The sequence below is a fragment of the Fringilla coelebs genome (genome assembly GCF_963513975.1).
Source record: "Fringilla coelebs genome assembly, chromosome: 6".
NCBI classification, from domain to species: Eukaryota; Metazoa; Chordata; class Aves; order Passeriformes; family Fringillidae; genus Fringilla; species Fringilla coelebs.
The window spans coordinates 41,702,654-41,729,513 of NC_140034.1; positions in this window are offsets into that span (position 1 = coordinate 41,702,654).

The following is a 26,860-nucleotide window of genomic DNA, read 5'->3' on the forward strand; positions in this document are numbered from 1 at the left end:
TGTCTGTTTTAAATCAAGGACTGACCTTTGAATTTTAATCAAAGTTATTTTAATGGAGCATTGAAAGCAAAGGCAGACTGGTGATTTTACCAGAAAATGGTATAAATTTTCTTAGTAACTAGAAAGCATAAGGAAATTTGCTTATCTTTTAACAGGTAACTTAGCTCCTTTTACTCTGTTAAAACTTCAAACAATGGATTCTGAGAGTCTTCTGCTTGGAACTATGGAGACAAAAGAGTCTTCTGCTTGGAACTATGGAGAAAAAAGGGTCAATGAATTAGGAGTTAGACGATATGCACTGTCCAGTAAAAATGAGCCAGTATCTAAGTTCATACAATAAAATGCTGTTTTACTAATATAAATTGCATTCATTTGCAGAGGAAAGTAAATAATTTCAGTGCATCAGCCTCTGGAATACACCCAGATGTTGCTCTTTAGCTAGGGCATCTATCACAATGAAAGGGTAATTCAAAGCAAGGTCCCTAAACATGTGCAGGTTGGATTTTCTTTGAATTATTATATTTAGAGTAGGTATGCAGTGAGAAACTATATATAGACTAAGAATTCAGTTTGGGTTACTGGAAAACACTCTATAATTAAAAGGTATTAATAAAAAGCATTTTACAATAAATGATGGTGGGTTGAAATGTAATTGTATAGCTTTGTGGACATTGGGTTGAATTTAAAGTTACGTGTACTGGAAATTTAATGACTCCTGACTTTTGAACAGGGCTGCACTAATTAATCAATTGGTAATTACAGCTGTGATTAACAGCTGTGATCATGACTGGTAACAAGTATTGATTAATTCCCCAATAATTCTGGCACAGTTTAGAGTAAGAAGCACTTTGCAGGATGCAGGAAGCATGATTAACAAAAGCAATAATAAAAACACTTCACTCTCATTACAGAGCTGTCTTGAGGGAACAAGATTTGTGAAAGTGGGAAACCCGGGTGGATTCACGAAGGTAAAGCAGCCAAAGATTGCCTTAATGAAAGAGAATTATTGGGAAAAGTGGGCACATTTTTTCATGATGATAAATTTGTTCCAGACTTACAGTCATTATGTCCCCACTACTGAAGTCTTTTTTCATGACGATAGTATGTTCATTTTAAACTGGACTCAGAAACTTTTTATTCCCATAAAAGATAACATTTACACACTTTGCAAAGTGCCATCTGAATAGAGGCTCATTTTCTACTCCTACAAAGAGCTACTAATGACAGGCACAAGGCAATGAAATATGCATCTGCTAACCAAAGCTGACAATTTCATTTTGTGACAATGTCTTCAATTTTATTTTCTTTGTTCCATAGCAGAACTGAAAAGAAAGCTTTTGAGAATGTTTGCAAAAAGCAGTATTTTGCAAACATATCTATTCAGAACCAAAGTCTCAGTTTTATGTTGTTAAAATAGGTCGATATTTATGTTATCTACTGCCCAGATCATTGGCATATACAGTGGAGGGCCAAGGGTCCTATTCCTTTACAGTTGGCACAAAGATTTTTACCTAAAGCATCTGTGGGCCAAGTGCAGAATGAGCTTGAATCTGGATATATGCAATAAAAATAGAAAGCCTTCTGGTTAGCTAAACAAAAGACCAAACAAAAAACCAAACAAAAAACTCCCACAAACAAACAAAGCAACAAAAAAGAACATTACTGTTCATGTTCATCGTGAAAAGGATGTAGATGAAGAGAAAACTTCTCTTAATTTGTCATTTATTGCATATCAACTTTGGGCATCATTCCTATGTACTATGAAAAAAAAGTGAGTATGAACTGTTATATTTCTCCCCTGGAGAACTAACAGGGACAGGATGTTTTTTTCAGTGGACTTCTATCATTTGGGAAAATGAAAAATTAATCAAAATCAAGGACTTATTCCAACAAGAAAAATTCCATGATCTTCCTCTGCAATTTAGAACAGAGACTTCTGAGACAAAATAATTTTTATACTCTCAACCCTTCCATTTTATTATGAACTTTGTTGTTTATTATGATATTAATGCTTTGGCTCTGGAAAGTGCAGTCAGCTGAATATATGAGTAGTAAACCATTTAAAAAGAAAACTTAATATTTGCTAAAAGCAAAAGGAGCTTACTCATTCCCTTGATTTTAAAGATTAGTTTGAGAGGCCTATGGATGGATGGCTGTCATCAGTGACTTTTACACATTTGAAATTAGGACACACGGCATGAAAAGAAGTTTTAGTTCTAACTTTTAAGCTTATCCCACGATTCCTGAACATGACTCACATTTTTATGAGATATTAATATGCTGTTTAAAGCAGCTATCACAAAGAAAGTTTCTGCTTCTAAAGGTCTCTTGTGTCTTTGTAGATCCCTTTGTCCTTATACAGTTCTCCTTCAGTAAAATCAGATACTCCTTGTACAACCCTGTAAGACGGGTAAGGCTCTGCCAATTTGTCCTCTACCTCCAGCTGTTTTTATGATCCTAAGATAGTGTTGCATGAAGGAAGGAAAGGGAGTAGGTGAGGGGAAAGAGAGAGGGACTTCTTCATATGTAGCGAAGATTTTGCCACCAAGGCAGTTTAAATGTAGTACAAGTGACTAAATTTAGGCCCTCCTCAATGAAGTTTATATTAAAAAACTACCAAACACGGTTAGTGTTCACATTCAGGACCATGTAAATGGTGTTCCAGTATCTAAAGAACTCGGAATCGAGTAGATATAGCTAGTTCCTTTATGATCAAACACATTTTAATTAGAAATTTTTGTTTGTAAAAATTAAGAAAGACAGTGGAAAGCACTGCTTGGTTCCTGAATATTTATATGGATGTCTGGTTCCTGCTGCATCTGGAATTCTGTGGCCTGAAGCTCACATGTCCATCTGCAAAACTCAAACTGTAGGTATGGGCTAGGGGTTCAGGTCCTTGACAAAGCACCTAGATGTGGTCAGAGATGTGCCTGAGGTGAGGCTTTTCAGGTTCTGTAGTTTTTCCCAGGTTTTCTGCCTTTGTGATCTGAACTGTATCTTGGGATAAGCAGATAGGATGTGTCTCACTCTGGATCTGGTAACTCAAGATTTTCAAACATTGTAACTCAGCTGCCATCTTGAGTTGTTGCAGGGCTTTTGTTCCTTTTGGCTTTGATTAAGTATGTGGAGTAGCTTAGAAATTAGAAGTACTGGGAGTTTTTGTTGAAACTGGAGGCCTTAGGCTTTGGATTTCTATAGTCCTTAGTTTAAGCAAAGTGCAACACTTCTAGAATTCTGTTTTGAATTTTATTTCTCTATATTTGGAAATTCTTTTTTTTTTTTCCTATTTTTTTCAAAACAAAGACAGTCTTTTTTTCTTAGAAGGTCAACTTTTCTTTCAGGGCAGACAACCATTCAACTACCTCTGCCCAGGAAACCTGAATTCTACTTTTACAACCTGGTTAGGTGATCACACCACTGTTTCAGTTGCTTTATTTGTAAAACTATATCTATGATAATCCTGTTTCTATTTTTGTTGTATCTCATATATTAGAGCTGAGCTAAATGCTGCTTGTACATCATGAGTGAACCCATTAAATTACATGCATGAATATTTGAGGGTGAAATCAGGTTCAGATTTAGTCTTAGAACAGGGGGATTGGATTTCCTCCATACAGACAATCTTCAGAGATTTGATCATCAGAAGAGAAACCAATAAAAACCCTACCCCTTATTACTTTAAGCATAATGTTTGCTTAATATGCATCAGAAAGGTTCAGATCAAAAAAACAGAGGTCATACATATTAAGGGTATATATATCAAGGGTATGAAAATATCTGTATATTCTTGTGAGCACAACTGATGATGATTTGCTGCATGACAAGGTTTCTCATTATAAAAATTAATCTCATTGAATTGCTTCTAGCACTGTTGTGAGGAGCAAGAAGCAGACTGAATCATGGTAGGTACATGTTTAATTTTTCAGTGGTCCCCTGGAATCTTTTTGCTTTCATGTGAGGGATTAGCACATTTTTTTCTATATCACTTCCATCTATCTTGCATTGAAACACAGGAAGGACGGGGAGGATTAGGGTGATCACCTCTGTATCAGATATACACAACAAAGCAGCTAAATTTGGCCAAATCCATAAATTTCCCTAATCAAGCAATTTCATTCCCAGGCAACAGGTAGTATCAATCAGAGTGTGCTTTCATATGCTAATATCTACAGACTTCTCTTTCAGAACAGGCACAGTAACAGGACCTTTACAGACAGCAGAGGGGAGAGGACAACAGATTAGGAGGAATTATTAGACCTGAAAGCATTGCAATTTAATGAATAGTTGTAGAGTTACCCTTTGCCCCCCAATAAACATTCCAGGCTATGATTTACCAAGTTTGAGAGATCTTGCTATCCAGTTAGTGGTACAACTGGAAAATTTGAATCAACTTATTTTCTAGTAGTTCTACTTCTCTTGTCATTAGTCTATTTTTTTTTTTTTATACAAATGGGATTTCTTTATCTACATGGTGTATAATGCAGCACACGGAAGGGATTTCAGGTCCAAATGCCTTCTACCTTTGCTCCCAGAGAGATTCAGAGGACAAAGCTGGCTCTTCCCCAGAAGATAAGTGTAGGAAAACAGATACTATGCATATGCAATAAGGATGCACTTTATCTATGGAACAAATCTGATAAAACTGCCAGAAACAGAACAGATAATTCATAAAGTATTTTCTTATGTTGTCTTTTTCTAGTATCACAAAAGTGTGCATTTTCATTTGCTGTCTTAATTGTAGGTAAATAAAAACACAAAATACACTTTGCTGTTTAGCAAGTGTGTAACCTTATTTATGAGTTGCATATGAATACAGTTTATTTGGCCCACAGGTGCCAGGAGGCTGCAGTAGTTGTCTGCATGGTAATAATATGCAGGCAAGACATCACAGGACTTTTCTTTCATATGCTGGTTTGAAACAAAATGGGTACCAAACGACCTATATTTCACCCTGCTCTTGTGGTCATTTGCAATGTAAGGAGAATCAGTGTGCAGAAAGATAGAGAACACACCAAAGCCTTCAAAGGCAGCAGACACAAGCAGCTGTGGGAACAGAACATGAAAGGCGAGATACCTACACACATATTGACAGGATCTACCTATAAGGAACTGCATGCTGCGTGGTGAATTTGTCTCATGTATATTTCCTTGGGAGAAGGCAAAGTTTGCCTTCCTGACAAGAGGGCAGGAAGAAACATCAAAAGAGAAATTATGTAATATTTTCTTCCCAGAAGATAGTCTGTCTCAAAGGAAAAAATTATTTACTATTCTTAAAAACAGTTTCTCTTTTGTGTCTCATCAGGTAATATTGGAAGTTGCTCACACTTAAGGAATATTTCTAAACACTGAAATATTTATATGTGTTTCATGCATAAAATTTTCTACCTAAAGTAGTGTCAGGAAAAAGTATATAACTCTAAAGGTGGATGGAGTCCACCTTTAATGTTATTAAACTCTATAGGGATGATGGTCATTCAACTCAGTTCCTCATTCTCCCTATAGTGTGCCTAGATCCTAGATATTTTTACAGTAAAAATCCCCAAAACACTTAAAATAATTAACCTTGAAAAATGATTAGTATGAGAGAAACCATGACTGATGCCATGGAAGGTATGATACAACAAAACATTACTATTTTCTAAAGCTGGTAGATTATTCATAGGAATGTGATGACCACAATAACATCCACTACAAAGCAATGGAAATTTGAAGGCATCTTTTAACTGAGGAAACAGCACTGTGATTCGTTGTCAATTAGAAGCCTGCAGGGAGATTCATAGAAAGATCCCATCAAGAGGTAACAGTTTAATAAAAATTCATTTAATTTTTATGTAGCTGTTTAACAAAACCTCCTAATTACCTCACAACCATGCAGTTAAATTACATCAGAAATAATAAAACCTCTCAGAGCACTACATAATTAAAATAGTCAATTAAATTTAGCAGAAATGTGTTAAAGTTTCTTGAAAAAGAAGATGGTTCTATGAACCTTCTACATAGTTCTTTAATGGCTATGATAATGACATAGATTCCACTTATGTGATTGCTTTTTGACTCTATGGGAATTGAAGATATTTACTTATTTTCCGTGAAGATGACACCAAGCTTAGTGGTTGCTGTTGACACACCTGAGGGATGAGATGCCATCCAGAGGAACCTGAACCAGATCAAGAAGTGGGACCATGGGAATCTCATGAGGTTTAATAAGTCCAAGTGCAAGATGCTGCACCTGAGTCAGGGCAACCATGGGTATCAACACAGGCTGGGGGATGAACAGATCAAGGGCCGCCTGGCCGAGAAGGACTTGGGGATGTTGGTGGATGAGAGGCTGGGCATGACCTGGCCATAAGCACTTGCAGGCCAGAAAGTCAAATGCATCAAAAGCAGTGTGGCCAGCAGGTTGAGGGAGGGGATTCTGCCTCTCTGCTCTGGAGGGACCCCACCTGGAATGCTGCACCCAGCTCTGGGATTCTCAATGTAAGAAGAACCTGGAACTACTAAAACAGTCCAGAGGATGCCCATGAAGATGGTCAGAAAGCTGGAGAACCTCTCTTAAAAAGAAAGACTGAGGGGGTTGGGGTTATTCAGCCTGGAGAAGAGAAAGCTCAGGGAATACTTTATTGCAGTTATTCAGTACACAAAGGGGCCCTATAAGAAAAATGGGGAAAAAATTTTAGCAGGACCTGCTACAATAGGACAACGAGCAGTGGTTTTAAATTAAAAGTGAAAATATTTAGTTTAGATATAAGTTTTTTACAACAAGAGTGGTGAAACATTGATACAGGTTGCTCAGAGAGGTGGTGGATGTCCCATCTCTGCATTCAGTGGCAGGTTGGACAGGGCTCTGAGCAGCCTCGTCTAGTTGAAGATGTCCCTATTCATTGCAGAGGGGGTGAACCAGAGGAATTTTAAAGGTAACTTCTAACCCCAACTATTCTATGATTTTATGATAAGTTATTTTAGACCCTGACTAAATCTTGCAAAAACATAAAACCACCATCTGCTTAGCTAGAAAGAATATGGGTTATAGCATAGAAGAGGAATGGAGGGAAAAATCTCCCTATATTGAAATTGTTGCCCAACAATTTGGAATTGAAACACCTGACTTTGGACAACATAATTAAGGGCCATGGAAATGCACCTTTTTAATACATAGGTGTCTAGATTCTAGATTTCTTTTGTTTCCTCTGTTCTCAGTACAAAACTGCCAAGTGAGCAGCAAGGGGGCTGCCCCTCAAGGGATGGTGAGCTGACAGCAAGGCAGCACAGGGACCTCTCTGACAAGGGCTCCATCCCATGGGGGTCCAGAGTCAAGCCAGGGATTCAAATCAAGAAAGCAGGGTCAGGACTGGCAAGGTACCAGGCAGGCATGGCACACCTGTGGTGCAACTCAGTCAAGGATCAGGGGTTAGGCCAAAGAGTGTAGGGAGCACACTTGGAGCCTTAGGGTGGGATGTCTCTCAGTTTTTTCTCACAGCTTAGCTGTTTACACAGAAGCCTGGCTCAAGGTGCACTGTAGCAGGGCAGACCCCAAGGACTGTGATGGAAGAGGGGAGAGGTTGCATAAGAAGACTGAAAAAGAAGGTGCACACAGGCTGGTCAGGGCAATTAGACCCTGTTGCTGCACCCAGTGCTTTCATGCCTCTAATATGTGTCAAAATGTAATTTGAGTACTTACAAAGATGGGCATTAAACCTAAATCAGCAAATTCCTATGCTTCATCCATATATTTATCCTTAGGAATGAGGGAAAATAAAATTAGCTACTGTGACTTTTATTTCTGTAATAAATGTAAGTATTGTTTAAGATTCGCCTAAATTCTGATTTTAATTCTTTGATGGCTATTTATGGACTTCTTTCATGCATGAGCAGTTAGATAGAGATATATGTCAGTGTTTAATTCTCCCTGTGACTAAATGATTATAATATAACTCACTCTCCATGATGCACTGGTGTGTCTTCCTGAATCTGCCAAGCGAAATGTATGTGTCCACAGAGAAGGATCGAAGCTACAGAATCACAGAATTGTTTCATTTAAAAGGAGCCTCTTGTGATCATCTGTTCATGTCCTTTCAAATACCCTAAATTTGTTTTCCAATAGAATAACTCTAATCAATGATGTTTTTCTTTAGGAGTACTAATTTCTTGTAGGGGGTTATCTTTTGTCTGTATAAGGTTCTTGGTTTTCTCTACTTTTACTTCTGTTCTTTGTTTTATTATGTTCCCTGACCAATTAACAGGGTTCCAAAGTTTTTTTCACATGTGCTAGGTACTCAAATGATGAGCCATCTGTCCACTGGGATAGTCTTTTGTACACTTCCTCACAGAGTTATGATTTTCTCAATAGTAATGCACAAAAATTTCCCTCAAATTTCATTATTTTCAGACGGATTAATATATTGATGTGCTTTCTCCTCTTGAGCTTACTTCTGCATACATTTGTGTAATTAAACTGAAGAAATTTTAATTTCCAAGTTGTGCATGCAACAACGTATAGAAGCAGAAGATTGCCTTGACTGTGGAGCTACTGCTTGTTCAAATGCTTGTATAATCTCTGAGTAGACTAAACTACTATACTGCAAAGAGCAAGGAACATATCTTTATTTTACATATATACACGGCTGAATTTTTTGTGTCTGCGTTCTGTAGATTTCATTTCATGCTTGTAGAAAAATGAATTTGTATAAGTAAATTTCATAAGGAATGCTTGCTTTGTGATGCTCTCTTTGGACAGATGTAAAAAGGCAAATGCAGAAAAAAACAACAATAGAAAAAGATGGATTCTGGCAGCAACTGAGATTTGCTCAGTGGGTGAGTGTATGGTGCTAATAATGTCAGGGGTGCAGATTTGATCCCTGTACTGGGACATTCAATTAAGAATTGGTATTAATTATGATTGTGGGTCCCTTCACACTCAGAATATTCTGTGATTCTCTAACTGAAGCCAGAGTTAGTTTTTAGGAGGTGTTAAACTGTCATAATTGAGCTCCATCCATTCCCATTGTGTGGCAGCTTTGAAACGTCTCTTCTCCACCCTCCATGTGAGGTCCTACAACAACCCATTACCCTGTTGAAATCCACTGGCTGTTTCCTGGGCAGGGAGAGAAGCACTGCTAGAGTAGAGGGATTAGGCAGATAGCTCAGTGCAGAAACACAGGTAAGGGAAAGAGATGCAGTCACCATTCTGACCAATGAAAAGAAACAGAATTAGCAAAATCATAAAAGACTCATGAGATGATAGCGCAGGAAATGTATTGCAGACACAAGGCTTGAATGTGAGATGTGTGTGATGATACCAGCAGCTATTAACTGTAGCTTAATTTCACATGGTCAGTACTCAGAACCATGACTTCACTGCAGGATCAGTGGGTTTGCCCTCTGTACAGGCACTTCATGTTAGTTCAGCTAAGGGTTTTCCCAAACTAATGCTAGTTAAACTGGGAAAAGAAAAAAAGGAAAAAAAAAAGGAAAAATAAAGAGTTTTATCAGGTTAACTCAAGGTCTCTATTAACCCCCTACTTTATGTTTACGTAACCATTTAAATATGCAATACAACCCTGAAAATGTCCAAAAGTTTTCCAGTGGTATCTTTATTTATACAGAACACCATTGTATTGCTCATCATTAACATCACAGAAGGATCCCAGTAAACACACCAAGTATCCTCATGAATTTTTCCATGAACACCTTAGTGACTGATGTCACACAGCAGGGTTAAGTAATTATATTTTTAATTATTCTCTGAAATTAAAGTTAGTAATATTTAGAACTTATTGAATTTAAATAGTCAAACCATATTTCATGTGCCAACTATTGATACTTTCAGAACTTCCTACTCTTTGCTCCACCACAGACATAATTTACAGGAAAGTTTTCGGTGCAATTTCAAGAAGAAAAGCCAGAATATCTTTTCCTTTTCTAATGATAACCAGCAGCCTCAGCTCCCTGCACTTTTAAAGTGGGTAGGTAAGGAATGTTTGTTATTCAGCACGATATGCCACAGTAACGTTTCTTATCATTACAGCACTATAGGACCAGAGGATTCATAAATAGTATTTGCCTCCTGGCAACTTTATTCCATGATAATATCCTTTTGATGCTGAGGCTGTGCTCAGCTGAAAGAACCCCCAGGCTATTTCTGTACTTCCAAAAGTTGGTATACTGCTTCCTGGAGAAAACTAACTAACTAACTAACTAACTAACTAACTAACTAACTAACTAACTAACTAACTAAAAATTAATAAACAAAACATGCACAAAAACCAAGAGTAACATTAATTACTGCATTTATTTGGCTGTAACAAAAGCAAAAAGATAGCTTAAAGGTTAGAAGAGACTCACAAATGGAGAATACTGTCCCACAGATTCTCTTCTAGCTGTGTAGAATTACACTAAACACCTGAAGATAACCATGAAGCACTTCAAGATTCATTCCTGTTTCCTTGAAATTCTGCATCCATATGGTTCTTTCTGAAGACAGGTTTTGATGCACTTGACATCTTTGAAAATTAAACTTTTTTGGTAAAACATCCCTTTTATTGCTGCAAAGACAAAGACTTTTAAAAATCTGTCATTTGTCTTGACTTCAAAACTGATACTATTTGTTACCATTTTCAGAAATGTTCAAACACTTTCTAAAGGAAAAAGGACAAGATTCATGTCTAAAGATGTTCTACAAAAAAAGGACTGGGAATGAAGGAATGGCAGACCAGGAGCAGGTGCAAGAAATGAAGCAGCTGTGGATTGAGGTATGGGGAGCTGAGCCAAGCTGAACACTGCCTCCACAGCTGTCTGGAAAAGTGATGGTGCAAACCAGACAATCTTGTTCTGGGGTTTTGTCTGTCATTGTTTTCCAGTGTCTTGGGCTTGGGGGTGAGAAACACTAGCAGTGGGAACAGCCACATTCCTGTCTCTGTCTTGGTCACCACACAGAACTAGGTTGAGGTGGTAAATAACTTTTTTTGAGAAAGAACCTTCTCCTTCTGTATACTTTTGTTCTTAATATTGTTGCTGTTACTGTGTGCTCCTTATTCCACTTGTGTTTGTTTTCAGTGAATCATTATTCCAACCCAGAGTCTCAGCCCTTGTCCCTCTCTTGCTGGCAGGGGTGGTGGGGAAGAGAGTGGATAATTTAGAATCTAATTTCTGTGGCTGTCTGTATAACAAGAAAGGCTTTACAATGTGAGACTTAAATGTGTGAATGTCACTTTGACATAGGTTCTTGGAAGGCCTTGTAAACTCTAAGGTGTGATGATCACCCCAAATGCACTGAAATTAACTCTATACAAGAAAACATTTCTGTTGTACTGCTGCTGGTTTCAGAACCAAGCATTTACACCATTTAAAAAATAATTTCCACATAACATACTTTTGTTTTTTTTCCTCACATGAAAGCAAGCAAGCAGCTGCTATTCATGCAAATACACTTGTTCAAAGGCAAGGCAGGCTGCTTCAGTTGATGATTTAAAATAAACCCCTGCATTTCCTGAAAATATTCTTTCTTACTCCATCAAGTATAGAATTGCCAGGGTTTTCTTTCCTTTTTCTTTTCTTTTTTTGGCAGTTCATTGTCCCTAGTGAATATTAAGGTGCCTCCTCTCATGAAACAGAGGAGCAAATCAATGCAATGTCTTCATTTGTTGTGGGCATTTGTGGCTACAGAAAACCTAAGAGTGTCTTGAGGCAGCCTCAGAGCTTGTTTTCCACTCAAAGAAAAATTGCACGAGACAAAAATATGCCTCTGAGGTTTAATTATCCTTCTTGGTTACCTCTCTTAAGAAGAAAAATGTACTGTAGCTCTCTGAGTTTTTCCACGACCAGGATACCTGTATTTGTTGCTTTTTTCTTGCCAGTGTTAAATAGGTCTTTAAAAATGAATTGTTTCTCCTTCCTTTTTTCCCCCTGTACTCTCAAGAGTTTCTCTCTTCTGCACAGATGTGCAAATGTGGTGATGGAGCCTAGGAGAAAAATTAATCTAACTCTCCCCATGTCTGCTTTTCAGCTGTTGTATTTATGTTTGATGCCTGGTTTTTCACTTACAGGGATGGAAGTCTCAATTATGGAATGGTTTTCTGATTCCCAGTATTCTCCATCAGCTCTTTCTTTCATTGGGCATCAAATTCTTCTTTCTTGGCTGCCTTATTTCTTCTTAACATTCTGCTAAAATAAAAACGACTAAATTTTTCTTGAAATTTAGAGTGGAAGCCTTACATCTGTCCAAACCGGGCATATTAGTAAAAAGCTTCCATCATCTCATTTATGTGGAGTTTCCTGAATCTTAGGAATAAAGCTGCTGGTGAGGAAGTTTAGAACAAGTTATGTCCTCATTCTGTGATACTGTTGAGTGACTGGTACCTTCTGGTTCTTCTCCATCTGGTACTTCTGAAATTTTTACTGAATGTACCTTATTTAACTACATATTTCCCACAGGATAACACTTGCTTCACCTGCATAAATGAAAAATGCAATATGAAAATCAACCCTGTCATGTTGCGAGGGTCTGATGCGGCATCTTTCATTCCCATGACATTTGTTATTCCAACTGACTGGAAACTTTCCAATGACTCTGCATGATTTGAGGCCCTTAAAATTGCTATTTTTCTAGCAGCACTTTGCAAGGCCAGGACAGAGGCCTCATTAATGATCTGGAAAGGAAGTGCAGATTTTTGACCAGTTTTCCAGCTGCTAACATAGGGTGTGCTGTGGAGATGCAGACTGTTGCAGAGGGCATGTATTATGAAATTGTGAAAGGACTGGCCTCCCAATCAGGAATCACCAAACATAATTACCCCACATTTCTCCAAAATAAATTCTGTGTAGTTTTATGAGGCAGAAATAATGAATATATTTTATCCCTCAGATTTACTGAGACAGTAGTTGACTATGTCCTGTGTGGTCATTAGAACAGCCAGGCAACAGAAGTCATAAGAAGAAACTTTCTGCCATATTTTTCTTTCACATGGAGAATTTGAATGGTGGAAGAGATGTTAATTAACTTTGTTCAGTAATATTTTTTCTCATACACTTGATTACCTTCACCTGTAATATTAAATGTAGAGATAAGAAGAGATTTAAGATTCTCAGCCCACCAGAATGATGATAAAAGACTAAAGCAAGTATCATCTCAGGCAGATTATAGTAGGAAAATTAGGGTCGGGATTTTGAAACCTTTTCCTGGATTTTGAAACCATTTCTTATCCTTTTTTTTTTTTTTTTTTTTTTTTTTAAAAAACAATAACAACGATATGTCCTTGAAAAACACATTTTGTGTTTTGCTTTTGGGTTATTTCCAAGCGTGTGGTAATTTTCAAGGATGTTGTTTATGAGTGTCCTAGGCTGGGGTTACTAGGTTATTGGTAACCCCAGTGTGCTGTTCAGGAGTGTACTGGACTGCTGCGGTGAGTCTACAGCCATTTCACTCAGCTGCACTGTATTCTAAGATTTCATGTGTTCTAACAAACAATTTCACTGGGAAGAAGGGAAGGGTTTGTGCTTACACAGCACAGGTTAAGACATAAAAGGTGCAGTGGAAGACTTTTAGGTACCAGGGATCGCGTGAACAGTCAGGGTTGCTTGTCATATTCTATTAAGTATATTCTATCAAGGGGCAGCATGGATGTGTTCTTTACTGTGGTGGTGGAGAATCTGATCAAGCAGAATGCCTTGTATTGATGTCTTGAGAGGCTATGTAGAGCAGAGGCTACACAGTGTTAAAGGAATAAAGTAGGTGTTTATTAAAAGGCCTTCAAAGGATACACCTTGGGCAGTATGAGAGCCCAGCCAAGGCTACACCCGAGATAGACAATGGGTCATGAGTTTTCACACTTTAATGAGTTCTGGTCTGGTATATATTGGTTAATTGTCCAATTACAGCTTCAGATTATGAAATCCCATCCTCCCAGATCACCCTCCTCAGTTTGCTGCTGTTTATGCTTTTTGGGCCTGAAGCTGTAACTGTGCCCTTGGTTCTCGGGCTGGAAAAGGATTGTTTTGTCTAACTAAACTGTGAAGAGGACTTGATAACACTTTATATGAAGTTCAGAGTTATATACTAATGCAGTACAGAATCTGGAAAATATGAAAGCTGAAACTTAAGGCATCAGTATGATAACTTCTCTCAAAAGCACTTGAAACTTTTTTTACACTTCGACACAGAGAGGAGATTATTCTTTTGATTTCTGGTAGAGACTGTTTTTTTCCTTTTTTAGACTAAAATTGGAGAGCATCCTGGAAAGATTCCTTATCACACACCCTAAAGATACATGGATGGAGTGGCAAACACTTCCTTAAACTCTATTTTCTCTGTCATGCAGTCATACTAAAGGAATATAATGATCCCTTTGATTTGGTCCTATGAAACTCCATGCAGATTTGCATTGACAAATACACTTGCTTTATTTTCTTCTGTTGAAACAGGAAAGTGAATAGGGGCAACCTAACTCTCATACAGGAGTTCTATGTAGTAAAGTGTCTGAGCAAATATCTTATTAACAATCTCTAAGGATACTGTTAGATTGCAGCAGAGGAATTGCATATTCCGGCCACAGTTGTCCGATGATATCGCAGTATGTGACTTCTGGACCAGAGGTGACTCACATTAGCCAACTGGAAACGCAAAAAGAACTCACATGTGTGCACATGCCTTACAAGTCCTCTGTCTTTAGATATCATTGAAAGTCCAATCGGATTATTGAATATAAGTACCAATTAATGTACCAAATATTGATATCAAAATCACAGAATCTTAATTCCGGGTTAGAGACTCAGCTGTTTCACCTCCTGTTATACAAGCTATCAATAAAATAGTGCTCCATTTTGCTGTTATTTTGACAAAGAGGAAAGAGATGACAGAAGACAAAAGAACCAAGTGATTATACAGAATTTGCAGCAAAATTAGTTATAGTATCTGTGTATGTCTGCATGTCTATACAAATCTTCTGACTTCTAAATTCAACTAAATCTTACACAGGCTCATTGGAGAAACAAAGCTTTATGATGTTGTTTTTATGGACTGGGTTTTTTAACGGGACTTTTCACTTTAGAGCGTGGACAGTGCATAGTGTTTGGAGGATGCTGAAAAATCACTGTTCCAAAAACTTCCTTACCCCTGTTAAGCCTAATTTAAATAAATTTAGCTTTAGTTTCATCATTTTGAACCAATATAATTAAGTATTTTTCAAAGGAAAATACATGCTGATGTCTCTGCATACTATTAAATATTTAAGTGAACACCATTTCTGCAAATTTTGTGATGGAAAATAACTTTACCAAAGCAGATCAAATGAACACATCATGTCTCCCTAGTACTAAATGTATCCTTCTCTTTGAATTATTCACCACTATAAATCTACTTGTGTACCCAAAAAACATGCGGTAACTGTACAAAGCAGAGCTTGGGTGAGTCTGTTGAAAGGATGCTTTCAATAAGCTCTGTCATATTTCAAATTGCAGATCAAGCACAGAACAGGTAAGGATTTTCCTGAAAATTGCAGAGGTGAGAGTTGTGAAAATTAGAACAGCAAACTGGTGAGAGTTAGAACAACATAGTGTATGGGACTGTCTCTTAGGGAGAGATTAATTGATGAGTATGAATGGAGCAAAGGAATATTGTGCACTGTTCCCCTTAGCCTCATTATCATGCCAGAACTTAGTTATGTAAAGCACTGAAATACAAAGTTGCTCTTATTTTGACACTGTATGTTCTAGATGAGAACTCTGCACTGCACACTGATATTAGCCAGCTGGTTTGTCTTCAGCAGCTTTATACAGCACCAGCTTAAGCAGAGAGTGCTATGAGGAAACAACTCTTATGTCAATTTGCTGAAACAAGTCACAGTCTTTCTCTATTCATAGGATACATTTATTCTTGGCTTTGCCTACCAAAGCTAATCTCTGAAAGAAAGATGGATAAACTCCCCTGGTTTGTGTAATCTCTTGTAAATATGCTTTAAACTAAGCAGATGTCAAATTGTCATGCTTAAAATGTCACATGTGTATGAAAGTTTATGACATGCGTGGCAGCATGCTTCAGCAGCAGAGCTAATGCCATTAGTAACACAGCAGTCAGACATCATAAAGTGGAAATAACAAAACTGGTAAGAAGAATGTGCAAGAGGCCAATCACTTTAAATCAATCCCATCTCACATGACAGAACAGGGCTACACAGTTTTAGCCCTCTTAATTTCCTATTTTTCTAAGTCTTACCAGTAAAAGCATGCATCATTAGAAGAAGAAAGACATGTCTCTAGGTCTTTCCTTTAGCAAGGAAGAAAAATTCTTATTCCCCTCGGACCTACAAGATAACAGGAAGATGCTGACCCTTGAAAAGGACTTTGAGTAATACCAAAGTTTGAGTAATTCTAAGCTAACACACTGTAAGTTAGGACACCAGAGACCACAAATAGAGCTACGATGATCTGTCAGATGTGGATACAGAGGCAAAATTATTTTCTGTGCCATCAGAGACACTGGCTTGTGACAGATAATGGTCAGAACTTACTAATGGTGAAATGTGCTTTTTGTACTTAATTCTTGTTCAATTTGCCTAAGTTTTGCAATAAGCTGAGATTGATGGCATCAGATTGCAGGAATACCAAAGGAAATCAGAAAATGTCAAAACCATCCAAATGCTGACTACTAATTGTGACTCAGTGGGCTACGAAACAGTGGTATTTTTCTTCCAGCTAACTTGCCCAATCTAGCCACAAGTCTTACCACAGTGGTAGCTGGATGCCTTCCTGTGTCCCCATTGTAACTAAACCACCCTAAGTTACACCTACTCACTCATTGACCACAGGGCAGTTGTTGGGATCCAGTGCTGCGACTTGGCAGCTGTTAGGTCTGCAACTGCACAGCAAATTAAATATTGTAAGGCTTTATCAGCAACCTTTACAGATTGCTTTATCAAAGAGAAGGATGATAAGGTAAATGCTTTGACTGTTTTTCAGTACAAGCCCTTAGGGTTTTTTTATGAATCTGCAAAGAATTTTAAATCTTTCTCTGAAGACTTCATACAGCCATGTGGATAATGAGAAGTGAAACTTGTCTCCAAAAAGATGTATTGGCAGTTTTATTCCATTCAGTCCATGCTTGGATTCTGGCTGTTAGCTGTGAGAGGTGTCAGACAGCTGAACATCAGAAACATCTCATGCTGGCCATACTCATGATAGGCAGGTACCACATGTCACCTTCACTTTCCCTAATGCAAGGAGACAATGTCATGAGGAGCTTCAGTGAAGATTTACAGCCCATTGAAATACCTTTTTCTCTTCTCAGGAGCTAATGTAAGCAATAAAGTACACAAGCTCATGGAGCTACATAACTCTTTTTGTCAGTTGTGTCATTTGGATTCAATATATCCCATACTAGGTGACAGGAGTGTCTGCTATTGTGTGGTGAATGTTCTGAAAAACCAAGGATAGCACTCACCTCTTCCCTTACCACAACCCAACGAACAGAATCAAACCTTTGGACAGCAGCAATACAAGCCTTGCAGGTGCAATAATTTATTTGCAAGTGCTTTCCTAGCTAGATCTGTATTTTTGCTTTCATGCATACCTTCTCTTTGCTCCTTTCCCTTTTCCACTCCCCAGACACAACAGAGGCAAATACTGTCATGCCATCCTCTGTAATTCGTGACAGTATAATTTCCCTAGGTCAAAAGTAAAGCAGTGTAACTGTGAGGAAAGGGGTATTCTCCTTATTATAATGGCAAAGTGAAAGTTCCAAAGAGATTTGTCACTTTCAGGAAATGAAAACTTGTGATGAATGTTTATATAACTTTTGATTTAACTTATGTCAGTGTTTTTTCAATATTTGTCAGCACTATTGTCAGAATAAACAGCAAGTTGGGACAAACTGGCAAGTCTGCGTATTCTGCTTTTTTTCCTGAACTGAAGTGTGGTGCTGCCTATCATAAATCTGTTTCACTGAAAATTAGGACAGTCTCTTCACTTCTGAAGCACAGAGAGGAGGAGAATTATGATGGCCAAACAATAGCTATGATGTGACAAGTGTTACCATTGCCACAGTTAAACCAGTTTGGGACAGGCTAATTTCTGTTGCAGTTGTTACTGCAGAGATTTGAGTTGCTACTTAGACGACCAGAGCTTTGTCACAGTATTGTGCAGGCTGAGAAATTACTTCGTGCAAGAAAGGTGTTCTGCTTCCTAGGTGATATTACAGGTGATATTTATTAGTTAGGAATAACACAATACAATTTTTATATATATATACTATCTGTAGAAAATTATTCATAGAGCTGCACAGGAGAATCAATGATCTATTCCAACACAATCCACACTTACTACACTGTCTAGAAGTTAGGCATCCTTGTTTCTATCTAAAGGGGAAGAGGCAGAAGGAAACAGTATTTTGTTGGACATAGACAAGGGGTGGGTGAATGAGGAAGTCTGCTCTAACATCTAGATAGATGTTAATTTAAGAGACTGATGTAACTGGTCATACTAGTCATCTGGAGAAAGTACCTATATTTGATCTTTGCTAGCAATCTGGGCTTAAGAAATTCAGTAAGAATAAGATGCTTCAAGATTCTTTTCTTTAGATCTGGAAGACTCATTTAAGCTAAGTCTATTCTCTCCTTTTAAACTGTAGCAAACTGATAAACACTTGTAAAATATTTTAATCCTGTAATATCTCCAATTTCTTTGTATGTATACAATATATATATTTGCATCTCATTATTTTGTTTGCTTTGAAGAAAGACTGACATTTTCTGCAAGCGCTGAAATGGGAGATTTTTTTTTTAGACAATAAATGTGCTGTATGCTTAGTTAATTATGCCAGGGTTTTTGTATGGTTTCTTTTTAACCAGGTAGCTGTTAAAAAGCTCTGAGCTACTGCCTTATTATCCTTCTCTATTTAACACTTGAAGGAAAGGAAATCATGTCCTAATTTTGCTTTAATTTTATTGTTAGTGTCCTTGTACTCATAATTAATATGTTTTGTACTGCAGGAGGGTGAAATTCTATGCTCGTTATAGAATTAATTAAAGTCAGATTAAGACAATTGATTCCCCACTACCATCCCTGCTGTGATAAGACTTTGGGGGGACTTTTGCCACCTAAGGCATTATTACCTACTCTTATTTCCTCCAGAATGAGGCAGGAACACCTCCCTCATCCTAAAGGGATGCAACTGTACTTATTGTTTCAATTTCATTAGATTTACTCAGTGTTTCTGTCTTGCTTAAAATTTGGAAAAGCATTAGACAATCTGGAGCCAAATTTTTCCTTGGTTTTGGGCTTTTTTGGTGTGGTTGGCTTGGTTTTTTTCAGTTTTTCCTGACAGGTTCTTCCCAAGTCTCAGAGGACTCTGGTCCTACTGGCAGGGATACCTAAGAGTATAGAAGTAAATCATGGAACTCAGTAAGGAGTACCCACCCCAGTGACTGCTCCCCTCAGCCTCTCTGCTCATCTCTCCCCTTTATAGCTTCTGGATGAAGCTCAAGGGCGTATATCAAACGGATGACTTTAGACATCTCATTGAAATGTGAATATTTGGACTACACTCTCTAGGCAGACAACAGTCCTGTTTTGTTGTTTTATCCAAGCACAAACAGAATCTACTGTGGGTAACAAGAGAGTAATATGTATTGTAGTACATGTTTATGGTTTAAAAGATAACCAATTAAGAAAAAAAGGTAAAAGGATGTTTACATTCTCTACAGAACTGTATATTGAAGCACTGGAGGTCTTACTTGACTCCAAGACTGAGAAAAGCAAAGACTAAAAACAGAATGTGTAAGTGAGAAGTTCAAAAGCAAGTGAGTAAGCCCTTTAGATGTGGTGCTGTAGGCGGAAAAAGCGAGAACAAAGTCTTAAAATTGGTGTGTCTTGCCCTGGCAGGCGAGTTTCATACTGAAAGGAAGACAGTGAGCTGTGGCTACACTGGAATTGGAGCTGTTTAGTACACAGTTTGAGCAGTACTTCCCCCAGCACTATGATGTTTCCCACAGGACAAAATCATAAGGAAAGATACTGAGAATAAAGATAAATTAATAATTTTCAGAGAATTAAATTAAATGTCCAGTACAACTACCTGAAGTTCTTAGCAAGGAAAACACTTTTCCTTTTAATAGAGTTCTTTGTTGTTTAAAATATTAAAAACTATTTTAAAAAAATTAATGAAAAATATGTCACCTGCTGCAATATTAGCAAGTGCTTCCCAGCTGTGATTGCAATAATATGGAGAAAGTGTTTGTATTGCCAAATTATTGCATTTGTACATTATTCACCTCGTAGTTTACTTGAATATTTTTGAGGGTGCATTTCTTATCCTTTTTGTCTTTGTCTTTTTTCTGCTGAATTTTATATTCTTTTAATAAGAAAGTTATTTTGCTTTGCATTTGCCAAGGGAGTCATGAATGTTCATTCTATTTTGTTGAAGTGTCTTTTTTGTTAGAACAGCAGATAGCCACTAATTAAAGTAAATAGCACACATTAACGTCTCTGTGGTGCTTTCTTTATTTCAGATTGATATTTCTTGTCACCTATTTCTCCCTTTTGATAAGGAAGATATCTGTGCCCTTCATTTACTTGTGTAGCTTTGTAATGTTTATCCTGTTTTATGAAATATCACTGTAGACTGTAGTGAGACCAGTGATTTTTGAGCTGTTTTATAATTTCTGACCCTGGTTTGGTAAGTGATCTGAGCAAGTCTATGACAAGTAATTGTTACTTGAATTGGTAGTTTTGGACATTGCTAAAAAGCCCTACTGAGACTGAGCTTTGAGATGTTTACATTTATTAGTACAAATCATACTAAACCCACTGGAATAGTCGAGCATCCTACTTCAAGCTTGCTTAGCTACCTTATGGAATAATCACTCTTGGAAACAATGCCTGTTCAAAGTGATTTCCTCAGTCTTACAGGGAATTTGTGGTAAACAAGGACCTCAACATAGATTGTATAATGCTTTTTTATCTCAGTATCTCACTTAAGTAAGCTCAGGTGCCATTAAAAAAATTGCCTCTAGCATTAAGTGTATTCCAATTTATTAATCTACCTTTAATTGTGTGTAGTGCAAAAGTGGTTAATTATTTTAATCCTACAGGATGAACTGAAGCTTGGAAAGGCTAATGCTAATCTTCTTTTCCTAACCATGTTTTTCAGAAAGGGAAGAAAATCGGGAGACTCACAACATTATTGAATAACAGACATTCTTAACTGATCTCTGTCAGGACCTGTATGCAGCTATTTCTCTTCACTGTACCTGCATTTTTTACCCCTTTCTAGAACATTATTATACAAATCTTCTTTTCTATCACTAGGCCAAGAGACACATCACTGCAAAAAAACCTGGCTTGATTCCACGACTGAAAGAAATAACTGCATGTCAGCAACTCATTGTGGTGTAGAAGGAAATTAAAATAAAACACTTGTCAAGGCATGAAAGTCTAATAAGTCTTCTAAACTTATATATTGAGATTTATATTCTCTTTTGAAGTGGATACAAATGTGTCTGACATGCTGTTCCTTGTTCAGGTGATCTTGATGAATGTAGCTAATTGTTCTACTGCTGTTATCTGTTGCAGGTTGCTTAATAGCTCTTCATAAAACGCCTGTGTCGCTACCCCTTCAGTCATTGAAAGTGCGCTATAAAGTGGAACTATTAGAGTCACCCTTTGAGGTGCCACACTAAAGGCTGATAACACCAAAACCTGGTAACACACTACAGCAATAGGTGAAAGAAGCATTAGAGCCAGTAGCAGGAGTGACAGTAAGAATTGGCAAATTTTATTGTTTATTATTTTAAAATGATCAAACTCTAGCAGAAGGTGTCTCTGCCCATGGCAGGGGAGTTGACACTAGATGATCTTTTAAGTTTCCTTCCAATCCAAATCATTCATTATAAGAGGCAGGCAACAAAGCTTTTCTCCTTTCTTCCTTTTCTTCTATCGCTATTCTTGGAGGACTTTGCAAGGCCTAGAAGTTTTAAGGAAAGGCAAAGGAAAGTAGCCTAAATGGGCTGAGATCTAAAGGTAGGATTTGAGTTTTGTTTGTACTTTTTTAATGTCAAGGCACAGCTGAAAGCCTTTGGTTTTGATTTAGCTTTTTGGACACAGTCAGAAAGTTCTCTGAATTAAGGTGTACTAAGGAGATTACTATAGATCAATCCTAGAAGAGTTAAAAATAGTCCTCTAAATGAGTGTTGTTACAGAGAATAAAGAAGTGAATCTTGCAGGAATTTAACTCTGCTCTTTAGAAAATTGATGATGTCCTACATTCATTTGAAAAATGAGGGTTTTTTTCAGGGGTTACAAGGCAGGTGTGAATGAAGTCAACAGAAAACTGCAGAGGCAAATTAATGCCACTGCGCTGGTCAATAGATTAGGAAACTAAAATATGCACAACAGCTAAATGGATCCTCCAAGGCCTTTGGTCTGTGAGGAATTCAGGAGACTTGATGCAGATAATCAATTACCCGGAAGGGAGACTATTGACTACACAGATTCTATCAGTCTATTTCAATAACAAGCCAAGTGAATAAACTGACTTTTTTACAGAACAATCAAATATCCTCAATGAGCTCTTTCAGGTTGAGATTTGAGTATATGCTTAATTTTCCTGTTGCACAACTTAGGAGTTTCTACCTGTGTTATGTTTTTTTGTTTAAGAAAGTAGGAATATCCACATTTACACAATTAGATGGAATGTGCATATTTGCCACAACAGTAACTGGTCAGCAGCTGGTATGACTGAGGCCCTATTTCTGTATGTGAACTCCTAGTCAGCAGAGCATTCTTGTGCTTATCTTTGACCCCAGCATTAATCACTAACAAACATAGTTGGACAAATGAGATAATTAGCAGCTTTTAAAAAAGATCTTTTTTCTTGCATTCCAAAGTAAATAGTATCCTACTGAAGAACTGGGAAAGTAGCAAGATTAATTTTCTTTCACTCCAGGGTTTCCAAGTGAGACCTTTCATGGAAAAAGCACATGTAAATAAAGAACCTAATTTGACAGGCATGTGAAAACTACTCAAATCTATCAACATTTCTTCAGAATATTTAATGATAAGACCAGTAGTAAGCTCAAAGTTTTTTCCTCAAGTTGTGTCCTGTTACAACTAAATTGATCTCAAGTGATTAAAAGGATTGTTTTAAAAGCTAATAGTTGTGTTGGTCTTTCTCAATTTTGTGTAACTGAAATGAACTTAATTTTTAAATAGACATTTGGTATGCAACCATGATTTCTGGGCATTAGCCTCTGGATATACATAGCTGAACAGTTAGTCAACATCTCTAAATAATACAAACATTGACTCTTCAAGGTTATGATGAAGGTACTTTCACTCCAGTGTAAAAAAAATTTTCTCAAATAAGAGGCTTAGAGCTTATCTTTTCTGTTAATATAGATTTGTTTTTTCCTCCATCCATTGATTGACCTTGGTGATTTTACTTTCTAAAGTGTATTGTCTTTACAGTGTTTGTACCTCACATATGTCAGTTTCAGAGGTTAAAAAAAACCCGGTACTTTTAAAAGTAAAAACCTCTTGCCTTTGTTCAAGAAAAATATTCAGAAATAGTTCAATCACTTCTGAAGTGTCTCATGGATTGTAGAAGTCTTATGTGGACAGATTTTGCTTCAGGTACAAAAATCTCAGCAACTCTTGGGTAGAGAAACAGGAGAGACTGGAAATATCTATGACAGGATACCTTTATCTAGAGTGCAGCATCCCACACAATATTTGCTATTTCCATAGCACATTCTAGAGTTATAAAACCTGAGAACACCTCAGGTAGGTGGAAAATGTTAATCTCCCCATTCTTATACACTTAGAAAGGAGGTCGTGTTATTCATTCATTTCATGAAACGATTTTCCTTCTCTTTTGTCCCACAATGATTTACTTTTTTTTTTTGAGCTGTCAGTCAAAACAAAGTGTAAAGACCACATTGCAGGACAAATGGCATAAAAATGGATTTTGTAAATTCTTTTATATGTATGCAAACATGACAAAAAGAAAACTTCCAAATGTGGGTGGTTAAAACACAGCATAGTTCACAAACTGTAAAATCAGCCTCTCAGTACCTGCCATTTTCAGTATATTGCTTTTGGAAGTGAAAAAACATGAGAACTTTTCTTACACTAAAAGTTAACCCTATTCCACTACAGAATGGGCCAGAATTTGGGAGTATGGTAAATTAAGATGTGCAAAGAGGTGCTTTTAGCACTGTTTCACAAGTCCATTTCCAGTTCTGCTCTGTGCCAGAGTGTACAACTATTATTGAAAATGGGGGGCTGCCTTGGTCACAGGAGTGAATATGCATCAGCTGGGTGTGAAATAGCTGGTTGAATAATAAGTTCTTATTTAGCTCTAAAAATGCAAAGTTGGTTCCTCTGAATGGATTAAAATGTGCAGGTATTCTAGGCACTTACATATTTATTTTGATTATATACTATGTTTTATTTACATCAATTATGCGGATTTGCAACCTTTTCTACTGGCTTTAAAAAAAGCCAACAGAAGTGTAGCGGAGTTGTTTGGGATATTCTGGTCTTATGTCAGGTTGTCCTTAACAAATGCCATTTCACTTTGACAAAAAATAATATCTTTCTTCCATTAGAAGGACTGCCTTGACAATACAGTACAGTCACTGTTTTGTCCGGCTTAATTGCTGATTTAACATCAGTGTGGTCAACTGACCATGCTAATAGGATTTATGCATAGCTTGAAGAAATTGTCCTCTATGTTCTCACTAAAGAGTTTCTGAGCACAGGTGCCAATACAACAGCTTGTGGCCTCCCTGCTGCACAGACTCTGATCCAGAATACTGGCATCTTGAAAGAATCCTAATACGCACAGTAAAATTGAATGCTACAGCAAAGCGTACAAACAACTGGCCTCTTTCTTCTTCCCTCTTCCACAGAGCATAATTGAAGAGATCTGAAGTACTGGATCATCTATGTATAAAGAAAGTCCTTGACCAGAAATGTCAAGGACAGAAAAAGCCAGATTTTTTTTTTAATATTTAGCTTTGAAAAATCCTATCATTTCAGAGTAGAAGATTAGCAAGGATATAAGCCAACTGAGTTGATAAGATGCCTAGCGGATACCAGAGATAAACGGCTTTATTGTGTGTTTATCTTGTAGAGGCTAAATTTTGTCCTTACTGTCTTCTCTTTCTACATCTATCTTGGAGTTTCTTTACAGATGAAAAGTTTATTGAAAGCTCTGCAAGGAGGCACAATTCCATATCCTGCTGGAAACTTTTTTGGCATATCATTAAAACATAGGTTGTACAAAGATTAGAGAGAGGAACTGAACAAAATCAATGACATTCAGTCCAAAAGGCATCAATGAACGGTGCAGTTTCTAATATCTGAAAGAGGAATGACTCTGAGTGCCACAAGCTATTCTCACTGGTGCTCCAGGAAAGGCATTTGAGCCCTGAAACAGTGCTGCTTATGAAATAATGGGCTGAAATCTAAACCATCTTGCTAGAGAGGAATAAAGTCATAAAAGGACAAAAAAGCTTGAATTTTTATGCCCACCCCCAGACAGCTGAAAAACATAAATAGGGTTTATATTCTGTCATATGACACATTCATTAAAAGTTGCAGCAGGTTAATTGGACTGCTAAGCCAGCATCTGGGGAAATCTAAAAGCAACAATTAATGTGTCCTAAAGCTGCTGAACATCAAAGAGAGAAAACTCTCCAGTAGTTGTCTGTTCATTGCTTTTTCACTCTCCTTTTTTACAGCAGGGCAGCTACCTTAGGCATCCCAATGTATGACTGTTTGTTCTAATATGGCTTTTTTATCACCATCAGTCAGAGCCCCGCGGGGGCAGGGAACCATTTCTTATGATGTACACTGGAGTTGTGAAATCCACCTTTAGATGGCTCTGAGGGCTGAAGCAGAGGTAATGAGAAAAGGAAGGCCCATTTTCACCAGAGTTCAGGGAGTAGAAGATTAATTAGTTGAAATAGTCTCCCCTTGGGATTGACTTTAAAAGGCAAAATATATTGAAATAAAGTATCTCAAATCTAACTTTTAGTCTCAGTGGCCCTACATGTCAAGCAAATGAGTATTAATTTCCTCATTAATCAAACAGGTAAAACCAAAGTATACAGGTTAAGCAAAGAGCACATTATGTGTTTTGAAAGGATCAGGGTTTGGGCTTACTGTTGTGACTCATGATAACCCATATATCTTGTGGTGTTTGTGCTGTAATAAAATGACAGCACCATCGTGACATTGACGTCGTGCTGACAATGCTATTCAAGTAGGGACGTGTCTTGCTTGTTTTCCCAGTGGATGCAAAATTTTTTCAGCTCCTGTCTCATGAAGACTTGGTCAGCAGCTACACTTCAGATCTGAGTTTAGTAGTGAAATTCTTGCAGGGTATGCAGAAAAAGAGCCAATGTTGTGCTATTAATATTTATACTTTGGGTTTTCTATCTCTCACTATTTCTTCGCTGTCTGTTGAAGACTTGTCTTTTTGCTATGCCAAGCGCAGCTCAGCTTCCCAGTTTGCAGTGCCTTCACACACCCTGGGGCCAGCACAGACAGTACTGACGGTGAGCTGAGCACAGTAACCACTTCAGGAGCTGAGATGCAGAGGCATCCTTTGTTCAATTAAGTATTTCCTCCTGCTGGAGCTCTGTTGAATTCCTGAACACTTATTTGCTTTCTCATTACTTGCTTAATTCAATTGCATGGTCTGATTTTTTTTTTTCTGGGAAGAGAAAGCTCTTCCTTCCACACCCCTTTGAGCTTTGTGGACTCCACCAATTTGTTTGCTGCTGGTAGATAGAAGCAGACAGCTTCACTCCTGTTCTTCCCAATTAAAATATGCAATGTTTTCTCATTCCTTTAACTTCTCTGTAGATAA